Genomic DNA, 20,135 nt, shown 5'->3' on the forward strand with positions numbered 1-20,135 from the left:
CCTGGCACATGGAGTAGATACGGGGTGTCCTGGGGAGCAGGAAGCAGGACAGCATCCCAGACAGCACACCAAGAAGGGAAATGGAGAGGGGATGAGGGGGCACTGCAGTGAACTCAGCCCCCGTCCTGAAGGCCATTGGAAGAAAGTTGTTCTCTCCCTGGCCTACGGGGGTCAGACAGTGACACAGAGATCCCTTGGCAAAGGGTCACTTGGTCTTTGCCAGCAGCTCTCACCTGAGACCTGACAAACCCATCACACCAAACATCTCTTGGGAGGGTATTTATCCATAGGGGAGAGCATGTGAGGCTTTAACAAAGGTCGGGTCAGTGGAAGAGGGGGAGTCCAGGGCGTCTGTCCCAGGACTGCCAAGCTGGACTTGGCTGAAAGTCACTGATTTTTGTGATAGCAAGCTCTGTTCTACGCTGTGTTCCTGTCGCCTAATAAACCTTTTACCGGCTGGCTGAGAGTCAGGTCTGACTGCAGAGTTGGGGTGTAGGGCCCTCTGGCTTCCCCAGGAGCCCCGTCCGGGCGGACTTGCTGCAGGAAGCACACACTGTGGAAAGGGATGCTGAATGCTCTGAGGTCAGACCCAGGAAAGTCGAAGCTGTGGAAGCTTCTGCCCTGGAAACAGTATGCTCAGAGAGAGGAGGCTCCCCCAGAGTCCTAACGGGCTTCATACAGAGTAGTTCCAGAGGACTGACCCAGTGACTCCGTGACAGAGGCATCTACAAAAAGCTCATAACTGGTCAAGACTCACAATGACTGAGAGATCAACGAATGGGGCGTATGTAAGGAACAAAGCATTTATATTGAAAATCAACTTTATGGACTTGGAATGGAAATCAATCACCAAGAGGTAATGGGCCCCAGAATTGGCCCATCCACCCAAGAGGGAGTCATCACCAATGTTCCCTCTCATTTTTTCCATCCATGTGCGGAATTAATTTTGTTATGTGCTCCACCAATATTGAGATAATGTGTGGATGTGAGCCACCAGTTCAAACAAAAATCCTAGATATAAATATATTTTTAAACAGTTCATAGGTATGGAAGAAGAAGAAAGAATATTAAAACAAGGGACAAAATGTGGCCTACTGAAAACAGCTATAGAAATAAAACACAGTCATGGGCATTAAGCAAAAGCATAAAAAACATGCACCAGAGGCCCAATTTAATAACCTCCTCCTACCATAGACCACAAAATCTTCAGGGAAAGCTGCTCTCAAAAAATGAAGCATCTGCCAAAACACTAGCATGCTACCGACTTTTGCAGTTCACAAAACTCTCTCTCTTGCATGCATATTATCTGCACACACAGCCCAGCTTTAAGATGCTAAACAAATTTATGAGTCAACTAGAAATAGTCATGCTCTCATCGCAAATATTAATACAATATTTTCTGATACTGGAAAGGAGAGTAAAAGGTATTCACTCAGGCTTATACCATCTGTGGGATGTCAATTCTTAATTTGATGAATACATCACACACTGAGAACAGTAAAAAGAAGTAATAAAGCAACACAGACAGCAAACAAAACCACAAACAAACAAGTGACAACACTGAAAATACGAAGGGAAGTAAAACATCAACTGGCTGGTGATGGGTATTTTAAATGAGTGTCCAGGACCCACGCTGTGCAAGTGCAACAGAGCCCTGCAGAAACAGGCAAAGTTCTCCTGTCTTCACATTGTGTGTGTGTCACCAACTCAAAAACTGAAGAGTAGAAGCCCTGAAGCACATTGAAGCAGGGATCTGTCTGCAAACTCCAAAGCCATGTGTCAAAGAGCTTGCAATAAGGTCTTCATCCTACAAAACACCGAACATCACACCTAGTGCTTCCTACTTCTGAGTCAATGGGAGTACTCTGAAGATCCGGAACTATACCAGATAGCAAAGATCTGGCCTTAATGGTTTCCAATACCTCTCCCCAAACAAATTCTAAAACGTAATGCAAATAACTTTTCTGGAATCCAACTCTAATTGAAGGACCAAACAAATAAACAGCACCCATTGTCAAGTTCTTCCAGTTTTAACTATTTACCATGTATTGATTAGTAAACATAGGATTTTTTTAAAAAATCATTAAGATCACAGTTTTCAGATACCTACAACACTCCAAAAGAATTATGTTGTTAAAAGAATCCTTGTCTTTCTTACCTTAAGCCATTAACACCCATGTAAACTTTGTTTGAAATGTAACCATGCCAATGTCATGAGCTAGGCCTAGCCACATGCTTTTGCGCCAATATTCATTCACTAAAGCCCCAATCCTGCAAACGCCTATGCATGGATGCCCTCCAGAGGCATAACTGTTTGCAGGATCAGTATCTAAGAGAGAGTAAATAGCAAGAAACCAGCTTCTTAAAGCCACAACAATCAAAATAAAATCACAGATGTATTTCTTTTAACCTTGGATTGCTGTAATTTATCATCAGATCACTACAACAGAAAGATCAAAGTGTTTTTTCAGTTTGTTCAGTGTGTGGACTTGACAACAGTTTAGAGCCTGATCCTGCACTTATGAAGACCTCACTGCAACCTAATCTGCAGTCTGCACTCTTTAAAAATACTCATATAACCTCCTCAGAACTCTAGGAAGAGGAGAGATTAATTACACATATCTACAAAAGCAGCCTAAATGCTTTACAATAAAAAAAGCACCAACATAAGTCAGATTCTGCATTAAGATCTGCTAATGCAGAATCCCTCAAGCACTCTTTACCTCTCTGCTCTGGATCTGTCTCCCTCCAGTCAAATTAAATCTTTTCCCAGTCTTTCTAACATCTCCTAGCAGATGTCCACCAGCTGTCAACAGAAACTCAACATGGCCAAAAGCAAGGTCTTAATCTTTCCCTGCTGATACTAGGTGAAAAATATTTTGGTTTAGAACCGCAGAGGATTCACTGTTTTGTGTTTGCTCTATAATTCTAAACAGTGGAAAATAGCGGGGGTGCCACATTATTCCTTCCCCATCAGATTATTCCTGGGATATTTCAGATCTTGTAATTATATCAATAATCAGGTGGTAATTAATACCAGCTCCTCACCCCAGACTCATAGTTACCTTAACAACAAGTAAAGGAAAGATGTGCTTGGATTGACCTTGCTCTGATGCATTAATCGGACAATGGAGTTTCCCCAGCACCCCACCTCCCATGTAGCCACATCCCCCGCATGCTCCAAAATGCTAGCAACCCGCCCAAAATCTTGGCACCCCAAACCCCCGTGCAGCCTGCTCCCCCAGCCCAGCCTGGCGCTGGGGAAGCCTCCTGTCTCTCCCTGGCACCGGCAGCCCAACCGGGGCTGCTGAGAGTCCAAATCTCTCCTCTCCCTGCCACTGCAGCCCGGCTGGAAGTTGGGACACCTCAAACTCCCGACCCCCACATCACCTCACTCACCCCCTATTCCCCCCACCTACCCCTATTTCCCCCATCACCTCACCTTCTTCCGCATCCTCTCCACGGTCCAGAAGGCACCTAATTAGTGGAGCCACATTTGTGCAGCTCCACTTATTAGGTATGCAGCCCTTCATTCCCATGTGTGCGGCCGCCCAGGTGCAGACTTTAGAGGGAACTATGGTCGTCACTCCTCCCTAGTCAGCTGGTAAGGTAACGCAACGCTCAAGAGACCAGCCTTGCTCTCTCCCAAACTATCAATGGAAAACCATCGGGGCACCACCAAACACCTGAAACCGGGCTGGGCAGGGGAAGATGGTGAAGCTGAAGGTAACAAAAATTTAATCATCCAAAATATGAATAATTTAAAGGCACATGTTACACATGTTACACGTGTATGGGGTGGAGGGGCATGCCAGAGTGTATAGGGGAGGGGGCCTGTTTGGAGGAGGGGCAGAGCTAGGGCATGGCTGGAGCAGGGAGCCCATCTGGAAGAAGCAGTGAGGGCCCAGCTCAGTGTGCAGCTCAGGCTACATCACCAAGGTGGCATGCGCCATACCTTACACTGCTGCCTGTAATACATGTGTGAAGTAGCCTAGGACAGGAGACAGCTACTGGCTTCTACAGAGCTAAGAGAGGGCTGGAGGCGATGGACAAGAAGGGGAGGCCGAGCTAGAACTGGTGGCAGCAGGAGGAGGTGGCAGAGAGAGAGACACATTTGAAACCATGACTGTTATTCCCATTCCACCTTAACAAAAAGTATGGGGGAGGAGGCGGGGAGAGCAGCACTTCAGAATCACCCAGCACCTACGTGGAGAGAGCACTGGACAGAGACTATTCCTGGCTGCCATAGGCCTGCTGGGTGACCTTGGGTAAGTCATTGCACTTCTCTGTGCATCTGATTGCAAACTTGTGTGAAACCCACAACTGCCTATAGGGTTGCTAACTCCTCCAGTCAACATTGCTCTGCGCAAAAAGCTAGGAAATTCACTAACAAAAAAACTTAATGAATGCAGGATTTAAAGTTGCCCAGAGCTGTTTGGTGCCCCTCCAAAAGAGAGATCAGCAAAACTCAAACTTGTAATAATCAGGAAATGCAGAGATAAGGTACTCACCAATGTAACCCTAAATCTGAGTGACGTGAACAATGACCCAATACTCCCACAACACACCTATGCAAACCCAACCATTGCAGATAGGGCCTATCACTAAAGTACGAGGGAAAACGACAACCATGGCACAGAATCAAGCCCCTAATCTTTGCGAAGATGGAATTTGGTTTTAGGTGAGCTGCGCTGTACAGGCCTGGGCCCATGAAACCCCGCTGGAGCTCTCACTGAGCATGCATAGTAACAGCTGCTGAAACTGGAAAAAGGCTAGTGTAGTGCCCATCTTTAAAAAAGGGAAAAGAGAGGATCTGGGGAACTGCAGGCCAGTCAGCCGCACCTCAGTCCCTGGAAAAATCATGGAGCAGGTCGTCAAGGAATCAATTCTGAAGCACTTAGAGGAGAGGAAAGTGATCAGGAACAGTCAGCATGGATTCACCAAGGGAAGGTCATGCCTGACTAATCTAACTGCCTTCTATGATGAGATAACTGGCTCTGTGGATGAGGGGAAAGCAGTGGATGCGTTATTCCCTGACTTTAGCAAAGGTTTTCATATTGTCTCCCACAGTATTCTTGCCAGCAAGTTAAAGAAGCATGGGCTGGATGAATGCACTATAAGGTGGATGGAAAGCTGGCTAGATCGTCAGGCTCAATGGGTAGCGATCAATGGCTACATGTCTAGTTGGCAGCCGGTATCAAGTGGAGTGCCCCAAGGGTCAGTCCTGGGACTGGTTTTGTTCAATATCTTCATTAATGATCTGGAGGATGGTGTGGATTGCACCCTCAGCAAGTTTTCAGATGACACTAAACTGGGAGGAGAGGTAGATACGCTGGAGGGTAGGGATAGGATACAGAGGGACCTAGACAAATTGGAGGATTGGGCCAAAAGAAATCTGATGAGGTTCAACAAGCTCAAGTGCAGAGTCCTGCACTTAGGACAGAAGAATCCCATGCACCGCTACAGACTAGAGACCAAATGGCTAGGAAGCAGTTCTGCAGAAAAGGACCTAGGGGTTACAGTGGACGAGAAGCTGGATATGAGTCAACAGTGTGCCCTGGTCGCCAAGAAGGCCAATGGCATTTTGGGCTGTATAAGTAGGGGCATTGATAGCAGATCAAGATGCGTGATCATTCCCCTCTATTCGACATTGGTGAGACCTCATCTGGAGTACGGTGTCCAGTTTTGGGCCCCACACTACAAGAAGGAGTGGAAAAATTGGAAAGAGTCCAGTGGACGGCAACAAAAATGATTAGGGGACTGAAACACATGACTCATGAGGAGAGGCTGAGGGAACTGGGATTGTTTAGTCTGCCGAAGAGAAGACTGAGGAGGGATTGGATAGCTGCTTTCAACTACCTGAAAGGGGGTTCCAAAGAATCATAGAATATCAGGGTTGGAAGGGACCTCAGGAGGTCATCTAGTCCAACCCCCTGCTCAAAAGCAGGACCCATACCCAATTAAATCATCCCAGCCAGGGCTTTGTCAAGCCTGACCTTAAAAACGTCTAAGGAAGGAGATTCCACCACCTCCCTAGGCAACGCATTCCAGTGTTTCACCAACCTCCTAGTGAAAAAGTTTTTCCTAATATCCAACCTGAACCTCCCCCACTGCAACTTGACACCATTACTCCTTGTCCTGTCCTCTTCCACCACTGAGAATAGTCTAGAAGCATCCTCTCTGGAACTACCTCTCAGGTAGTTGAAAGCAGCTATGAAATCCCCCCTCATTCTTCTCTTCTGCAGACTAAACAATTCCAGTTCCCTCAGCCTCTCCTCATAACTCATGTGTTCCAGACCCCTAATCGTTTTTGAAGTCCTTCGCTGGACTCTCTCCAATTTATCCACATCCTTCTTGTAGTGTGGGGCCCAAAACTGGACACAGTACTCCAGATGAGGCCTCACCAATGTCGAATAGAGGGGGACGATCACGGCCCTCGATCTGCTCGCTATGCCCCTACTTGTACATCCCAACATGCTATTGGCCTTCTTGGCAACAAGGGCACACTGCTGGCTCATATCCAGCTTCTTGTCCACTGTCATCCCTAGGTCCTTTTCCGCAGAACTGCTGCCTAGCCATTCGGTCCCTAGTCTGTAGCTGTGCATTGGGTTCTTCCATCCTAAGTGCAGGACCCTGCACTTATCCTTATTGAACCTCATCAGATTTCTTTTGGCCCAATCCTCCAATTTGTCTAGGTCCCTCTGTATCCTATCCCTGCCCTCCAGCGTATCTACCACTCCTCCCAGTTTAGTATCATCCGCAAATTTGCTGAGAGTGCAATCCACACCATCCTCCAGATCATTTATGAAGATATTGAACAAAACCGGCCCCAGGACCGACCCCTGGGGCACTCCACTTGACACCGGCTGCCAACTAGACATGGAGCCATTGATCACTACCCGTTGAGCCCGACAATCTAGCCAACTTTTTACCCACCTTATGGTGCATTCATCCAGCCCATACTTCCTTAACTTGCTGACAACAATACTGTGGGAGACCGTGTCAAAAGCTTTGCTAAAGTCAAGATACATCCACTGCTTTCCCTTCATCCACAGAACCAGTAATCTCATCATAGAAGGCGATTAGATTAGTCAGGCATGACCTTCCCTTGGTGAATCCATGCTGACTGTTCCTGATCACTTTCCTCTCGTGTAAGTGCTTCAGGATTGATTCCTTGAGGACCTGCTCCATGATTTTTCCGGGGACTGAGGTGAGGCTGACTGGCCTGTAGTTCCCAGGATCCTCCTCCTTCCCTTTTTTAAAGATTGGCACTACATTAGCCTTTTTCCAGTCATCCGGGACTTCCCCCGTTCGCCACGAGTTTTCAAAGATAATGGCCAATGGCTCTGCAATCACAGCCGCCAATTCCTTTTGCACTCTCGGATGCAACTCGTCCGGCTCCATGGACTTGTGCACGTGCAGCTTTTCTAAATAGTCCCTAACCATCTCTTTCTCCACAGAGGGCTGGCCATCTACTCCCCATTTTGTGATGCCCAGTGCAGCAGTCTGGGAGCTGACCTTGTTTGTGAAGACAGAGGCAAAAAAATCATTGAGTACATTAGCTTTTTCCACATCCTCTGTCACTAGGTTGCTTCCCTCATTCAGTAAGGGGCCCACACTTTCCTTGGCTTTCTTCTTGTTGCCAACATACCTGAACAAATCCTTCTTGTTACTCTTGACATCTCTTGCTAGCTGCAGCTCCAGGTGCGATTTGGCTCTCCTGATTTCATTCCTACATGCCCGAGCAATCTTTTTATACTCTTCCCTGGTCATATATCCAACCTTCCACTTCTTGTCAGCTTCTTTTTTATGTTTAAGATTCGCTAGGATTTCACCGTTAAGCCAAGCTGGTCGCCTGCCATATTTACTATTCTTTCGACTCATCGGGATGGTTTGTCCCTGTAACCTCAATAGGGATTCCTTGAAATACAGCCAGCTCTCCTGGACTCCTTTCCCCTTCATGTTAGTCCCCCAGGGGATCCTACCCATCCGTTCCCTGAGGGAGTCAAAGTCTGCTTTCCTGAAGTCCAGGGTCCGTATCCTGCTGCTTACCTTTCTTTCCTGTGTGAGGATCCTGAACTCAACCAACTCATGGTCACTGCCTCCCAGATTCCCGTCCACTTTTGCTTCCCCCACTAATTCTTCCTTGTTTGTGAGCATACCTTCACTAGGTATCGTTCTACCAGCTATGTGCCAAAATTCAAATGGTTCTGTTTATCTTTCATTCAGCTTTGCAATTATTAGACCCCATTTAAAAACTGGAACTGAAATAACCAAAGGAAGTTAAGAAGAGAGTGTCATGGGGCATAGGTGGGGTAAAACAATAAAGGGAAAGAGCTGGCTATGCAAAAAGGAACATCCCAAACCATCAGAGCCCGAGAGTGCTGTCCAACTGAATCCACCCCAGCCAGGCCTATCCAACTGGGCCCCTGAGAAATCGTCAATCCCATCTGGAAGTGAATGCTGCGTGTTCCAGGTGGAGCTATGGTGTGTGCATCTGGTCTGCTGATGTGCTGCTTTGGTACAGAATGACCAAAGCCACAGGGAGCAGAGACATGGACTCCTTCAAAAGAAAATCTCAGGTACCCCTCCAGCATCCCCTACCCTCCACCAGCTCCACACTCTCTGCCATCCCCTCCCCCACCTCCACATGGCCATTCTCAGCCTATTCCTAACAGTTTCTTCTGGCCTTCAGCACTATAAATAAATAAAACATGGTGTTAGAAAAGGTAGCTCCTGCCAGAGAAACCTGACCTCCTTCTGTGAGAAGGTAACTAATTTTTTGGACTAAGGAAATGCAGTAGCTCTAATCTACCTGGATGTCAGTAAGTTCCACATGGGAAACTATTTGTTAAATTGGAGAAGATGGGGATTAATATGAGAACTGAAAGGTCGATAAGGAATTGGTTACAGGGGAGACTACAAGGGGTCATACTGAATGGTGAGTTGTCAGGCTGGAGGGGGGTTACTAGTGGAGTTCCTCATATCAGTCCTGGGACCAATCTTATTCAACATTTTTATTAGTGACCTTGGCACAAAAAGTAGGAGTGTGACAGAAACCTGGGAGGTATTGCCAATATGGAGGACGGGAAAATCATCCAAGAAGATCTGCATGACCTTGAAAGCTGGAGTAAAAGAAATGGGATGAAAATTAATAGTGCAATAATTTTTGCAATAAGCAGTAAGTTAGTACTGTTATACAAGGCACCAACGAGACCTCATCTGAAATACTGTGGGCCATTCTGGTCTCCCATGTTTAAGAAAGATGAATTCAAAGTGGAACAGGTGCAGAGAAGGGCTATTAGGATGATCTGAGGAATGGAAAATCTGCCTTACGAGAGGAGACTCAAAGAGCTTGGCTTGTTTAGCCTAGCCAAAAGAAGGCTGAAGAGAGAGAGGATTGCTCTCTATAAATACATCAGAAGGATAAACACCAGGGACGGAGAGGAGTTTAGGTTAAGCACCAGTATTGGCACTGAAACAAATGGATATTGGCCATCAATAAGTTTTGGCTTGAAATTAGGCGAAGGTTTCTAACCATCAGAGTGAAGTTTTGGAACAGCCTCCCAAGGGAAGCAGTGGGGGCAAAAAACCTAACTGCCTTCAAGACTGAGCTCGATACCTTTCTGGAGGGATTGGTAGGATGGGACTGCCTACAATGGCATGTAGTCAATCCCCAGAGCTAAGGTAGTTCAGCTCTGGAATAGTCTTACAAGGGTGGCTGTGGAGTCTCTTTCTCTGGAAGTTTCCAAGAACAGGCAGGACAAACCTCTGTCAGAGATAATCTACATATACTTGGTTCTGCCTCAGCAGAGAGAGCACCGGACTTGATAACTTCTTGAGGTCTTTTCCAGCCCTACATTTCTATGATGCTATGCAATATATACATATAAAACACAACATACAGAAAAATCCCCGCCACAACATAATGTCAGGCAATTCAGAAAAACAATAACAAAAAACTACACTCCACAGCATAAAATGACAACACAAAGGAGAAGAAAGCCACACAATGCAAACTAACACACCCTAAAGTACACAAGGGAAAAGAGCTCGACTCAAACCAACACAACACAGGCACCAAACAAGCTGAGGCAAAACAATACACCATAAAACTATGCAACACAACATGGTGCATCACAGTTCCAAATGGCACCCTGCAAAACAGCTCAGCATAGAACACGACACAGCACAAGACAGAATTATTTCAATGTAGGCCTGGAAGGGATCTTGGGAGGTCATCTACTCAAGTCTCCTGTGATGAGGCAGGACCAAGTATCACTAGATCAGGGGTGGGCAAACTTTTTGGCCCGAGGGCCACATCATGGTTGCACAACTGTACAGAGGGCCCACTTGCTACTGCCCCCCTCAGAACTCCCAACCCATTCAACCCCCCCTGCTCCTTGACCCCTGACCACCCCCTCCCAGGACCCCACCCCCATCCATTCCCCCTTCTCCCTGTCCCCTGACTGCCCTGACCCCTCCACATCCCCGCCCCCGACAGACTCCCACGCCTATCCAACATTCCCTGTCCCCTGACCGCCCCCCCAAGAACCTCCGCCCCACCCAACCACACCCTGCTCCCTGTCCCCTCACTGCCCCCCAGAACCTCCTGCCCTTTATTCAACCCCCTGCTCCCCACCCCCTTACCATACCACTCAGAGCAGCTGGAGCTCATAGCCCCACCGCCCGGCCAGAGCCAGCCACACCACCATGCTGCCCGGCAGGAGCAGCGGGCCAGAGCACTGACGGCGTGGCAAACTGAGGCTGCGGTGAATGGGAGACAGCATGGGAGGGGCCAGGGGCTATCCTTCCTGGCCAGGAACTCAAGGGCTGGGCAGGACAGTCCCACAGGCCGTACTTTGCCCACCTCTGCCCTCGACATTCCCAGACTGGTGTACCTCTAACCTGATCTTAAAAACCTCCAATGAAGGAAATGCCACAGCCTCCCTTGGAAGCCAATGCAATACAAACACAGGCCACAACAACGCTGTACACACACAAGCTGGGCTTGTGGTTAAGGGGAGACACAAGAATTCAAACAATTTGGGTTCAGATCCCAGTTTTGCCCCAAACTCTCAATGCAAACTTGAGCAAATTACTTCAGCTCTCTGAGCTTCAGTTTCCCCATTTGTAAAATGGAGAGTAGCCTCCCACCATTTGCCTATTTAGCCTTTGAGGTTTTTGCGGCAAGGACTCTCTGTCACCGCGGGCATGTCTGCACTGCAGTTAAGACACCGGCGGCTGGCCCGTGCCCGCTGACATGGGCTCACACGGCTCAGGCTGTGGGGCTGTTTAATTGTGGTGTAGATGTTCTGGCTTGGGATGCAGTCCAAGGTCTGGCACCCTCCCACCTCGCAGGGTCCTACAGCCTGGCTCCAGCCTGGGCCCAGACATCTACACTGGAATTAAACATCCCCTTTGCCCGAGCCCTGTGAGCCTGAGTCAGCTGGCATGGGCCAGCTGGAGGGTTTTAATGGCAGTGTAGACATACCCTTGGTGTCTGTTCAGCCCCTGTCACAATGGGGACCCTGATCTTTGTCAGTGTCTGTGCAGAGCCCTGCACAACAGGGGGCCTGACCTCAGTCGGGGGCTCTGCAACTCCCGGCATTACAGGATCCCCGATTTTGTTTGGGGTCCCTGCAGCACCTGGCAAAATGTGGGGGCAGGATCTCTGTCAGGGTCTGTACAGTGCCCAGTGTTTGGGCATGATCTTGGTCGGGCATCAGTGCAGGGCCGGGCCCAACGGGGACACGGGTCTCAGTCGAGGTCTCTGAAGTGCCCAGCACAATGGAGGAAGCAATCTGGGCAGCAGTCGTGCGCTGCCTGGCACAAGGGGGGGCCATGATCTTGGTCCAGGTCTCAGTTTTACCTGGCATAATGGGGGGCCTGATGTCAGCTGGGGTCTCTACAGTGCCCAGCACAACAGGGGCACAGATCTCAGCTGGGGTCTCCACAGCACTTGTCACAACTGTGGGGTCTGACCTCTGCTGGGGTCTCTCCAGTGCCTGGCAGAACAGGGACCCAGATCTCAGTCAGGGTCACTGTAGCACCCAGCACAACAAGGTCCCTGCTCTCTGTAGGGGTCTGTGCAGTGCCTGGCATAACAAGTGCCCTAAACTTGGCCAGGGTTTGTGCAGTGCCCAACACACTGGGGGACCTGATCTCAGGCAAAGCCTGAGCCACGCTCAGTATGATAAGAGCCCTGACCTCAGTCAGATACCTGGAGAGAAAAGCAGAAAGATTTTCAAGAATTTAATATCAGTATTTCAGAACTGAGGAAAAAATGGGGCACAAACTAAATATTTGCGAATACTAGAGAGAAGCACCAACATCTGGGGAGATTTTATGTCACCGTTCAACAGTTCAAGAGAAAGGAGGGGAAATTTGAGGGGATTATACAGTGATATTCAATCAACAACAGAGTGGGATGGATTCTTCTTGCCTCACACTCACATGGCCGGCAGGGACCCCTGGGTGATGTGGCTTTCACAGGGGAAAGGAGTGGGACTGGAGTCAGAAGGTCACTGGCTGTGGGGAGGGGCTGGCAGTGGGGTCTGGCAATGTGACGAGCAGGCGTCGGGGCTGGGGGGACGGGGACTGCTGGGTTGGGCAGGGTGGGGGCGGGGAAGTAGCGGGGGCTGTGAAACCAAGGACTGGGCCGTCTCTATGGGGGGGGCACTTGCTCCTCCCTCCCCTTCCTGGGCCCCCCCAGCCCAGTCCCTGTCTCGGGGCTCTGCCCCCCTCTGCCCGTTTCAGAAATCACTCCGGGGAACGATTCCCCCCTAAACCAGGACAAGTCACTGCAGGTAAAGTGGGGGGGACACACCCCAACGCCGAGATTTGAACTGGCCACGGGCGAAGTGGAGAGGAAATGGGGTCCGGGGGGGGGCAGAGCCCGTCTCAGGGAGGTGGGGGAAGGGGGGGTCACCCGGGCTGCTGCTCATCGCTGATGGGAGAGAAAGGGGGCAGGGCGGGAGCAGGGGGAGCCCCGGGAGGGGGCAGCGGTAAATCCGAGGGGATCATAGAATCATAGAATATCAGGGTTGGTAGGGACCCCAGAAGGTCATCTAGTCCAACCCCCTGCTCAAAAGCAGGACCCATCCCCAATTAAATCATCCCAGCCAGGGCTTTGTCAAGCCTGACCTTAAAAACTTCTAAGGAAGGAGATTCTACCACCTCCCTAGGTAACGCATTCCAGTGTTTCACCACCCTCCGAGTGAAAAAGTTTTTCCTAATATCCAACCTAAACCTCCCCCACTGCAACTTGAGACCATTACTCCTTATCCTGTCCTCTTCTACCACTGAGAACAGTCTAGATCCATCCTCTCTGGAATCCCCTTGCAGGTAGTTGAAAGCAGCTATCAAATCCCCCCTCATTCTTCTCTTCTGCAGGCTAAACAATCCCAGCTCCCTCAGCCTCTCCTCATAACTCATGTGTTCCAGAACCCTAATCATTTTTGTTGCCCTTCGCTGGACTCTCTCCAATTTATCCACATCCTTCTTGTAGTGTGGGGCCCAAAACTGGACACAGTACTCCAGATGAGGCCTCACCAATGTCGAATAGAGGGGGACGATCACGTCCCTCGATCTGCTCGCTATGCCCCTACTTATACATCCCAAAATGCCATTGGCCGCCTTGGCAACAAGGGCACACTGCTGACTCCTATCCAGCTTCTCATCCACTGTCACCCCTAGGTCCTTTTCTGCAGAACTGCTGCCGAGCCATTCGGCCCCTAGTCTGTAGCAGTGGATCTCAGCCCCCCCTTTCCCTTCCCGCCCCTCGGGGGGCCCCGGCCCTTCTCCCCCCCCCCCCGGCCATGTCCGGGCTGCGCCGACATTTTCCCTCCGCCCCTTTCCCCAGGTCCCCCCCCGCCCGGCCGCCCCCAACCGCAGGGACCCCGCGGGGGCTGGTCCCCCCGCCGGACACTGGGGCAGAGTCACCGCCCGGCCCCGGGGCTCGCTCCGGTACCTGGAGGCTGCAGCTCCGCGGGGGGGCGGGCGGGCGGGCGGAGCCCGGGGCGGCCGGAACCTAAAGCCGGGGGGAGCCCACGTGCCCGGCGCCCTGGGAAATGCAGCCTGTGTGAGCTCGGCCCCACCGCCGCCCGATGTGCGCGTGCGCAGAGCCGGGAAGCACGACGGGACAGAGACAAGCGCTCCAGCGGCACGAATCCCTCCTCCTCCGGGAGAGGCTCCAACGGCCCCGCACGAGCCAGGCAGAGCCACAGCGCCGCGCGCGTTCGCAGCCCGCCTCTTTAGCCCCTCCGCCGTACGTCACTTCCGCTGCCGGGAGAGTCAGAAACTACATCTCCCAGCCTGCCCCGGGGGGCGCTTCCGTCCTCCCTAGAGCAGGTTGGGGAGGGCCCCGGAGTCAGCCTGACTCTCCCCGAGCCTCTCATCCCCTCCCCCCCGCGCAGACGCCCCCGACCCACGCCCCTCCCCCACCCGGCGCCTCTCAGACCCGCCGCGCCCGGAGCCCCCCGGCGCCTTCCCGCTTCTCGGGCGACCTCTCCTGCCCCTGGGCCCGGCCGCTGCGCTGCGGGGGGAGCCGGGGAGCGCGGGCCGGGGCTGCTCGCTGGGCGGCCGGAGCCTCAGCCCCGGGGCCTCCGGCCCGGCTGCTCCCCGGGGCCCGGGCAGCGCCCCTAGGACCGGCCCCGCCCCGCCCCCCTCGGCCAGCGCCGGGGCCCCCGAGGCGGCGAGCGGCCCGGCGGCCGGGGAGACCCGCCCAGCGGCTGGCCCTGGGGCCGGGGGTCTCCTGCCCGAGGGGCGCGTCCCGGGGTCGGGCAGCGGGTCGCGGTCACTTGCGCCCCCGCGTGTCCCAGCGCCCGGGCTCCGCGCCTGGCCGGGGAGCGGCCCCGGAGCGCGACCCGCCCGGCCCCGGCCGCAGGGCCTGCGAGCGAGCCCGGGCCGGGGCCGCGCTGGGGCTTCCCCCGGAGCCTGGTGTACCCCAGGCCGGGGGCTGGAGGAGCCGCTGGCCCCGGGAGGACCCCGCCGCGTGCCCCCAGGTGTGCGCGCCCCCCGGCGGGGAGCCCCCGGTGCCGGGAGCCCAGCCCAGCCCCCCGGCCGCCCCGGCTTCCCGCCGCGCCCCGGGGCCGGCTCGGCTTTGCTCCCCTCGCCTCAGACAGCCCGGCTCCCCTCGCGGGGTCCCCCTGCTGCCACGGCCCGGGCAGAGTCCGAGAGAGGCCGTCTCCGGCGGGGCCCAAGCAGCCCGGGGCTGTGACGGGCCGGTGCGGAGGGAGCAGTTCCTGCCCCTTCCTCCCGTCTGCTTTTCAGAGTTTGCCCCATTTTCTCTCTCATTCTCCAGTGTTCATGTAACAGTCTCAGGTCTGGGAGGTTTGACCTGCAGCGAATTTTATTTCTGTGGGAAATTGTCCTGAATCATTCCCCAAACGAGAAGGGGCTTAATGGGTGCCGCTTGCCGAGCCCTGAGACCCAGCTGCCTCTGGGGTGGGATGGGGTGGCCATTCTGTGCCAGCACCAAAGCAAGGAAGGGGGGGACAGAAGGAGGGAAGAAAACCCACGGGAGACTGTCCAGCCCAAGGTTACACAGTCCTGGCTACTGCTGCCCCCAACTGCCCAACACAGCTCCCCTGCTAGCCCCCAGTCGCCTGCCTGCCCCTGCTGCTGCCTCCTCCCCACTGCCAGGGAGTTTTCCTGCTCCATACTCCCCTCACCTACCCTCTTAAAGTACCTCCCCAAAGGGCTCCCTGCTGCCCATGTGGATGGTGTGTGTGTGTGGGGGGGAATTATTACTGTCTGTTTAATGAACCTCCATATACAATCCCGTCAAAGTGTCCAACTACTCTCACTTAACAGAAAATCTCTTCAGATCCGGGTGCTTTTCTCTCATTATCAAATATTTCTTTTTAGACCTATTTCTTCCCCAGTTCTCCAAGATAGATCTAAAATATCCTGTGTGCAGTGCTGTAGTAGCCATGGTGGTCCCAGGATATTGGAGGCTGCCCCCTTGATTTATATACAGATGTTCCGTGTTATTCTCCATCCCATTCCTTATGAATCTGCACGTGTTAGCTTTTTTGCTGGCAGCTGTGCATTGAGTGGAGCTTTTCATTGATCTGTCTACAGCAACATGCAGATCCCTTTCTTGAGTTGTGTAGCCGATAATATGTTCTGCTGATGCCACTAGGTGTAATGCATGTTCATAGGGGTTTCTCTCCTACTAATGTTGGGGTGTCCTTCTCCTATAGGTTAGTGTATTAATGATCTCATCTTGGGGTCAAATGTGTCAATTCGTTGCTCCTGTGGTCAGACATCTGCGGCTGTTCTGTCGAAAAGCCGGTGTTAGCTCATGTTCCTCTGGTTGGCTGATGTCTTTACGGACGAAATTCCCGCTTAGATACTCTGTTTCCAGTTCTCCAAATGTTAGGGGTGACTGTTAGGCCATTTGTCTGTGTCAAAGTTCATAGGCCTCAAGCCTTATGCTAACTGTTCAAGCCAGTATCGTACAGGATACAGGCCTGTTGGTTCTTTGCATTACTGCTGCATAAAATAAATGCTAAAGCTGGATCTATGGGGTACATTTGATAGTTACTTGACCCTACAAAGTGTATAAGTAGCTGCAGTTTTTCTCTCCAATGTGCATTGCTTTGCATTTAGAAAGACAAGGTGGGTGAGGTAATATCTTTTATTGGACCCGCTTCACTTGGTGAGAGAGACAAATCTCTGAGCTACACACAGATCTCTTTAGGAGGGTGGCCTAAAAAATTGCCCTCCTTTCTCTCTAGCTAGCTATTTCTAATTTTCCCTGAGATTTTTCCATGTCTCACTAATAATAAAATATTAACATAAAATATCCTCGGATTTTGACCTTTTCTCCAATTTTTGAATATACTTAGAAAAATTTTGCTGATGTTTCCCATTTTCTCTCAATTTGTCAAATAACAATATGAAATTCACTCTCATTTTACCTCTTTACCTACTATTGACGATCGATATAAAATCCCTCACGTTTTTCTGCTTTCCTTTCTAATTTGTGAAAATCGATCAAAATTCTCCAGATTTCTACCCTTTTCTCTTTAATGACTTAACATGGATATCAGCTGTCAGATTTTGTCTTTTTCCATGTAATTATCAAATGTCTGTTAAAAGGCACCTTGTGTTTGGAGACGTTCCCATGTTTAGTTGCAGCAAGTTCTCCTGTTTTGGAGGGAATTTGTTGCCTTAGTCATTCTCCATCCTGGCGGTTGCAGGGAGTTAAATGGTCAACTTTCTCCTCTCATTTGAGACACATTTCTTTCCCCCTTTATCTTCATTAAAATGTTTGCTGATGAAAGTAACTTGCCTCATATTTAATATACATCAAAGCCAGAGGCCTCCCCCCATTTGGAGGAACGGTGTCTCCCAGCTGCTCGCAGGACAGTCGGCTGGACCCTTTTCTTTTCCTCGGAGGTCACAGGATTAGGGCTCAGTCTGGGTACAGCCTGGGCAGCAAGGAGCCAGGCACAGAGTGGCTGAGAATCTGCTCTGTTAGCCCCTCACCACGTTCACCAGCAGTATCCCAAACACCCATGATGAATGGTCTCCATGAGGGGTGGTTTCGCCCAGTGCTGAGATATAGTCATCTCTGGAGTGGGTCCCTACTGGCCATTATCTGCCGGTCACTGGGCATGGAAATTTAAAAAAAAAATTGGCTTCTCTGTGCCATCCATTCTCCTGTTAAAGAAGCATCGCCCAGGGCTCCCCACACCTGCGTGAATGGGTGGCAGGGGCTGCTGATAACTTTCTATCCATTTATCAATTACTGATATGAAATCACGACAGGCTTTGCTTCTCTCCCTGTTTTCAAAACTGGAGGAACTGCAGGTTTTGGAGGGAAACCTGCTGCTGTGAATCCCTCTCAGAAGAAGTGGGTGAGGGAGGAGGAAAGGACTCTGTCCTCATCCCTCCTGAGCCGTGTTTTTGGTTTCACTCAGACCAGTGTTAATCGAGAGACACTTCAAGGAAGAACATGCAGTGACTCCAGATTAACGTGGGGGCAAATAAAATCAGGATATGTCTCTGTTTGACTTTGTCTCTCTCTCTTCTCGGGATGTTAGCGTTGAGCTTCCTGGGTGAGATGCTGCTGCCTGCATTGTGATCTGGGAGCCCAGTCTGAGCAGCTGCTGCTCCCCCGGTGGGGTCTGGGCTTGGGAGTGAGTTGGAGTGAAGCTTCCTTTGTTCCCAGGCAAGGTGAGGACTTTCTCCAGCTGTAATTAGCTCCATGTGCCAGCCCTAGGCTCTGCCCACACCAGCATCTGAGCCAGATACTCCAGGTGATTGATAGAGACCTCAGGGAACGTGCTGGGTATGAAAGTGACTCTGCACAAATAGCCCCTCCTCACCACACATCTCTCCTCCCCTTAGGAATTGCAGGAGCCGATCCAGCCATAGGAGGGCAGAGCGAACACCCAGGAATGGCTGTCCATCTGCCAGAGGGGGAGGGCCAGGAGATGGGAAACGCAAGGAGAAAAGGGAAAGAGAGATTGATGGGGCAGTGGCAGATTTTGTTACTGGGAGGGTTTCAAAATGTCTCTATTTACTGCTAGTGGGGTGGGCTGGGACAGTGGTGTAACAAAATGACCAAATATTTCCTCAGAATAGAACATAGAATTGTAGGGCTGAAATGAACCATGAGAGGTCATCTAGTCCAGCCCTCCAACGTTGAGGTGTTTGCCCAACCTGTCCTTAAAAACCTCCAATGATGGATAAATACCGGAGAGGGAGAGGAATTATTTAAGCTTAGTACCAATGTGGACACAAGAACAAATGGATATAAACTGGCCACCAGGAAGTTTAGAGTTGAAATTAGACAAAGGTTGCTAACCATCAGAGGAGTGAAGTTTTGGAATAGCCTTGCAAGCGAAGCAGTGGGGGCAAAAGATCTATCTGGCTTTAAGATTAAACTCGATAAGTTTATGGAGGAGATGGTATGATGGGATAACATGATTTTGGTAATTAATTGATCTTTAAATATTCATGGTAAATAGGCCTAATGGCCTGTGATGGGATGTTAGATGGGGTGGGAACTGAGTTACCCAGGAAAGAATTTTCTGTAGTATCTGGCTGTTGAATCTTGCCTATATGCTCAGGGTTTAGCTGATCGCCATATTTGGGGTTGGGAAGGAATTTTCCTCCAGGGCAGATTGAAGAGGCCCTGGAGGTTTTTCGCCTTCCTCTGTAGCATGGGGCACGGGTCACTTGCTGGAGGATTCTCTGCTCCTTGAAGTCTTTAAACCACGATTTGAGGACTTCAATAGCTCAGACATAGGTGAGAGGTTTTTCGCAGGAGTGGGGTGGATGAGATTCTGTGACCTGCGTTGTGCAGGAGGTCAGACTAGATGATCATAATGGTCCCTTCTGACCTTAGTATCTATGAATTTATGATGATTCCACAACCTCCCTTGGTAACCTATTCCAGAACTGAACTAGCCTTCATTACAACTCAGTCACAGGGCTGGCTCGGATTCAGTTTGTGATCCACTATAACCCCCAGATCCTTTTAAGTAGTACTGCTCCCACCTTTTCTCAGATTTTTGAACATGGATATAAAGTGTTTGCAAATGTTGCCCAATTCCTCTCTATTCATTTATCAAATATTGATGTGAAATACACACAGATTTTACCTCATATCAACAACTGATATAAAATCCCTCTGATTTTCCACTTTCCTCTCTATAATTTGCATAATGGATCCAAAATGCCTCCAATTTGCACCCTTTTTCTTTCATTTCAGAACATTGATCTCAAAACTCAGGTTTTCCTCTTCTGTGTTATCAAATGTCAATTAGAAATCCTCTTGGGTTTGGGGCTGTTCCCCATGTTTCTAAATCCCAGCAACTTCTCCTTCCTTGGGGGGAACCTCTGGCCCTGAGTCGTTCTTCATCCTGGAGGTTGCAGGGGGTTAAATTGCCCAGTGATCACCTTTCCCCTCCGCTTTGAGAATCATTTGTTCCCCGCTGTATCTCTGTTAAAAGGTTTGCTGATGAAAGAGACCAGCATATCTTTAATACACATCAAAGCCAGAGGCCTCCCCCTGTCTGGGGGATCAGTGGTTCCCAGCTGGTACCAGGAGAGTTGGTTGGACCCTTTTCTTTTCTCCAGCTGGCACGGGATGAGGAGGTCACTCTGGGTGCAGC

The 20,135-nt window shown here is 50.6% G+C and overlaps 1 protein-coding gene across 1 annotated transcript in view; it reads right to left on the reverse strand.

Moving 5' to 3' along the window:
• The window catches only part of LOC311513998 (uncharacterized protein), a 34,734-nt gene extending 20,542 nt beyond the window's left edge, over window positions 1-14,192 (reverse strand). Inside the window, exon 1 of the mRNA XM_084616240.1 lies at window positions 13,973-14,192. The gene's annotated coding sequence lies outside the window, so the exon portion shown is untranslated. The remainder of the gene's footprint in view (window positions 1-13,972) is intronic.
• Between the last annotated feature and the right edge of the window lie 5,943 nt (window positions 14,193-20,135).

Source organism: Lepidochelys olivacea, assembly GCF_965140295.1.
Source record: "Lepidochelys olivacea isolate rLepOli2 genome assembly, chromosome: 28".
NCBI classification, from domain to species: domain Eukaryota; kingdom Metazoa; phylum Chordata; order Testudines; family Cheloniidae; genus Lepidochelys; species Lepidochelys olivacea.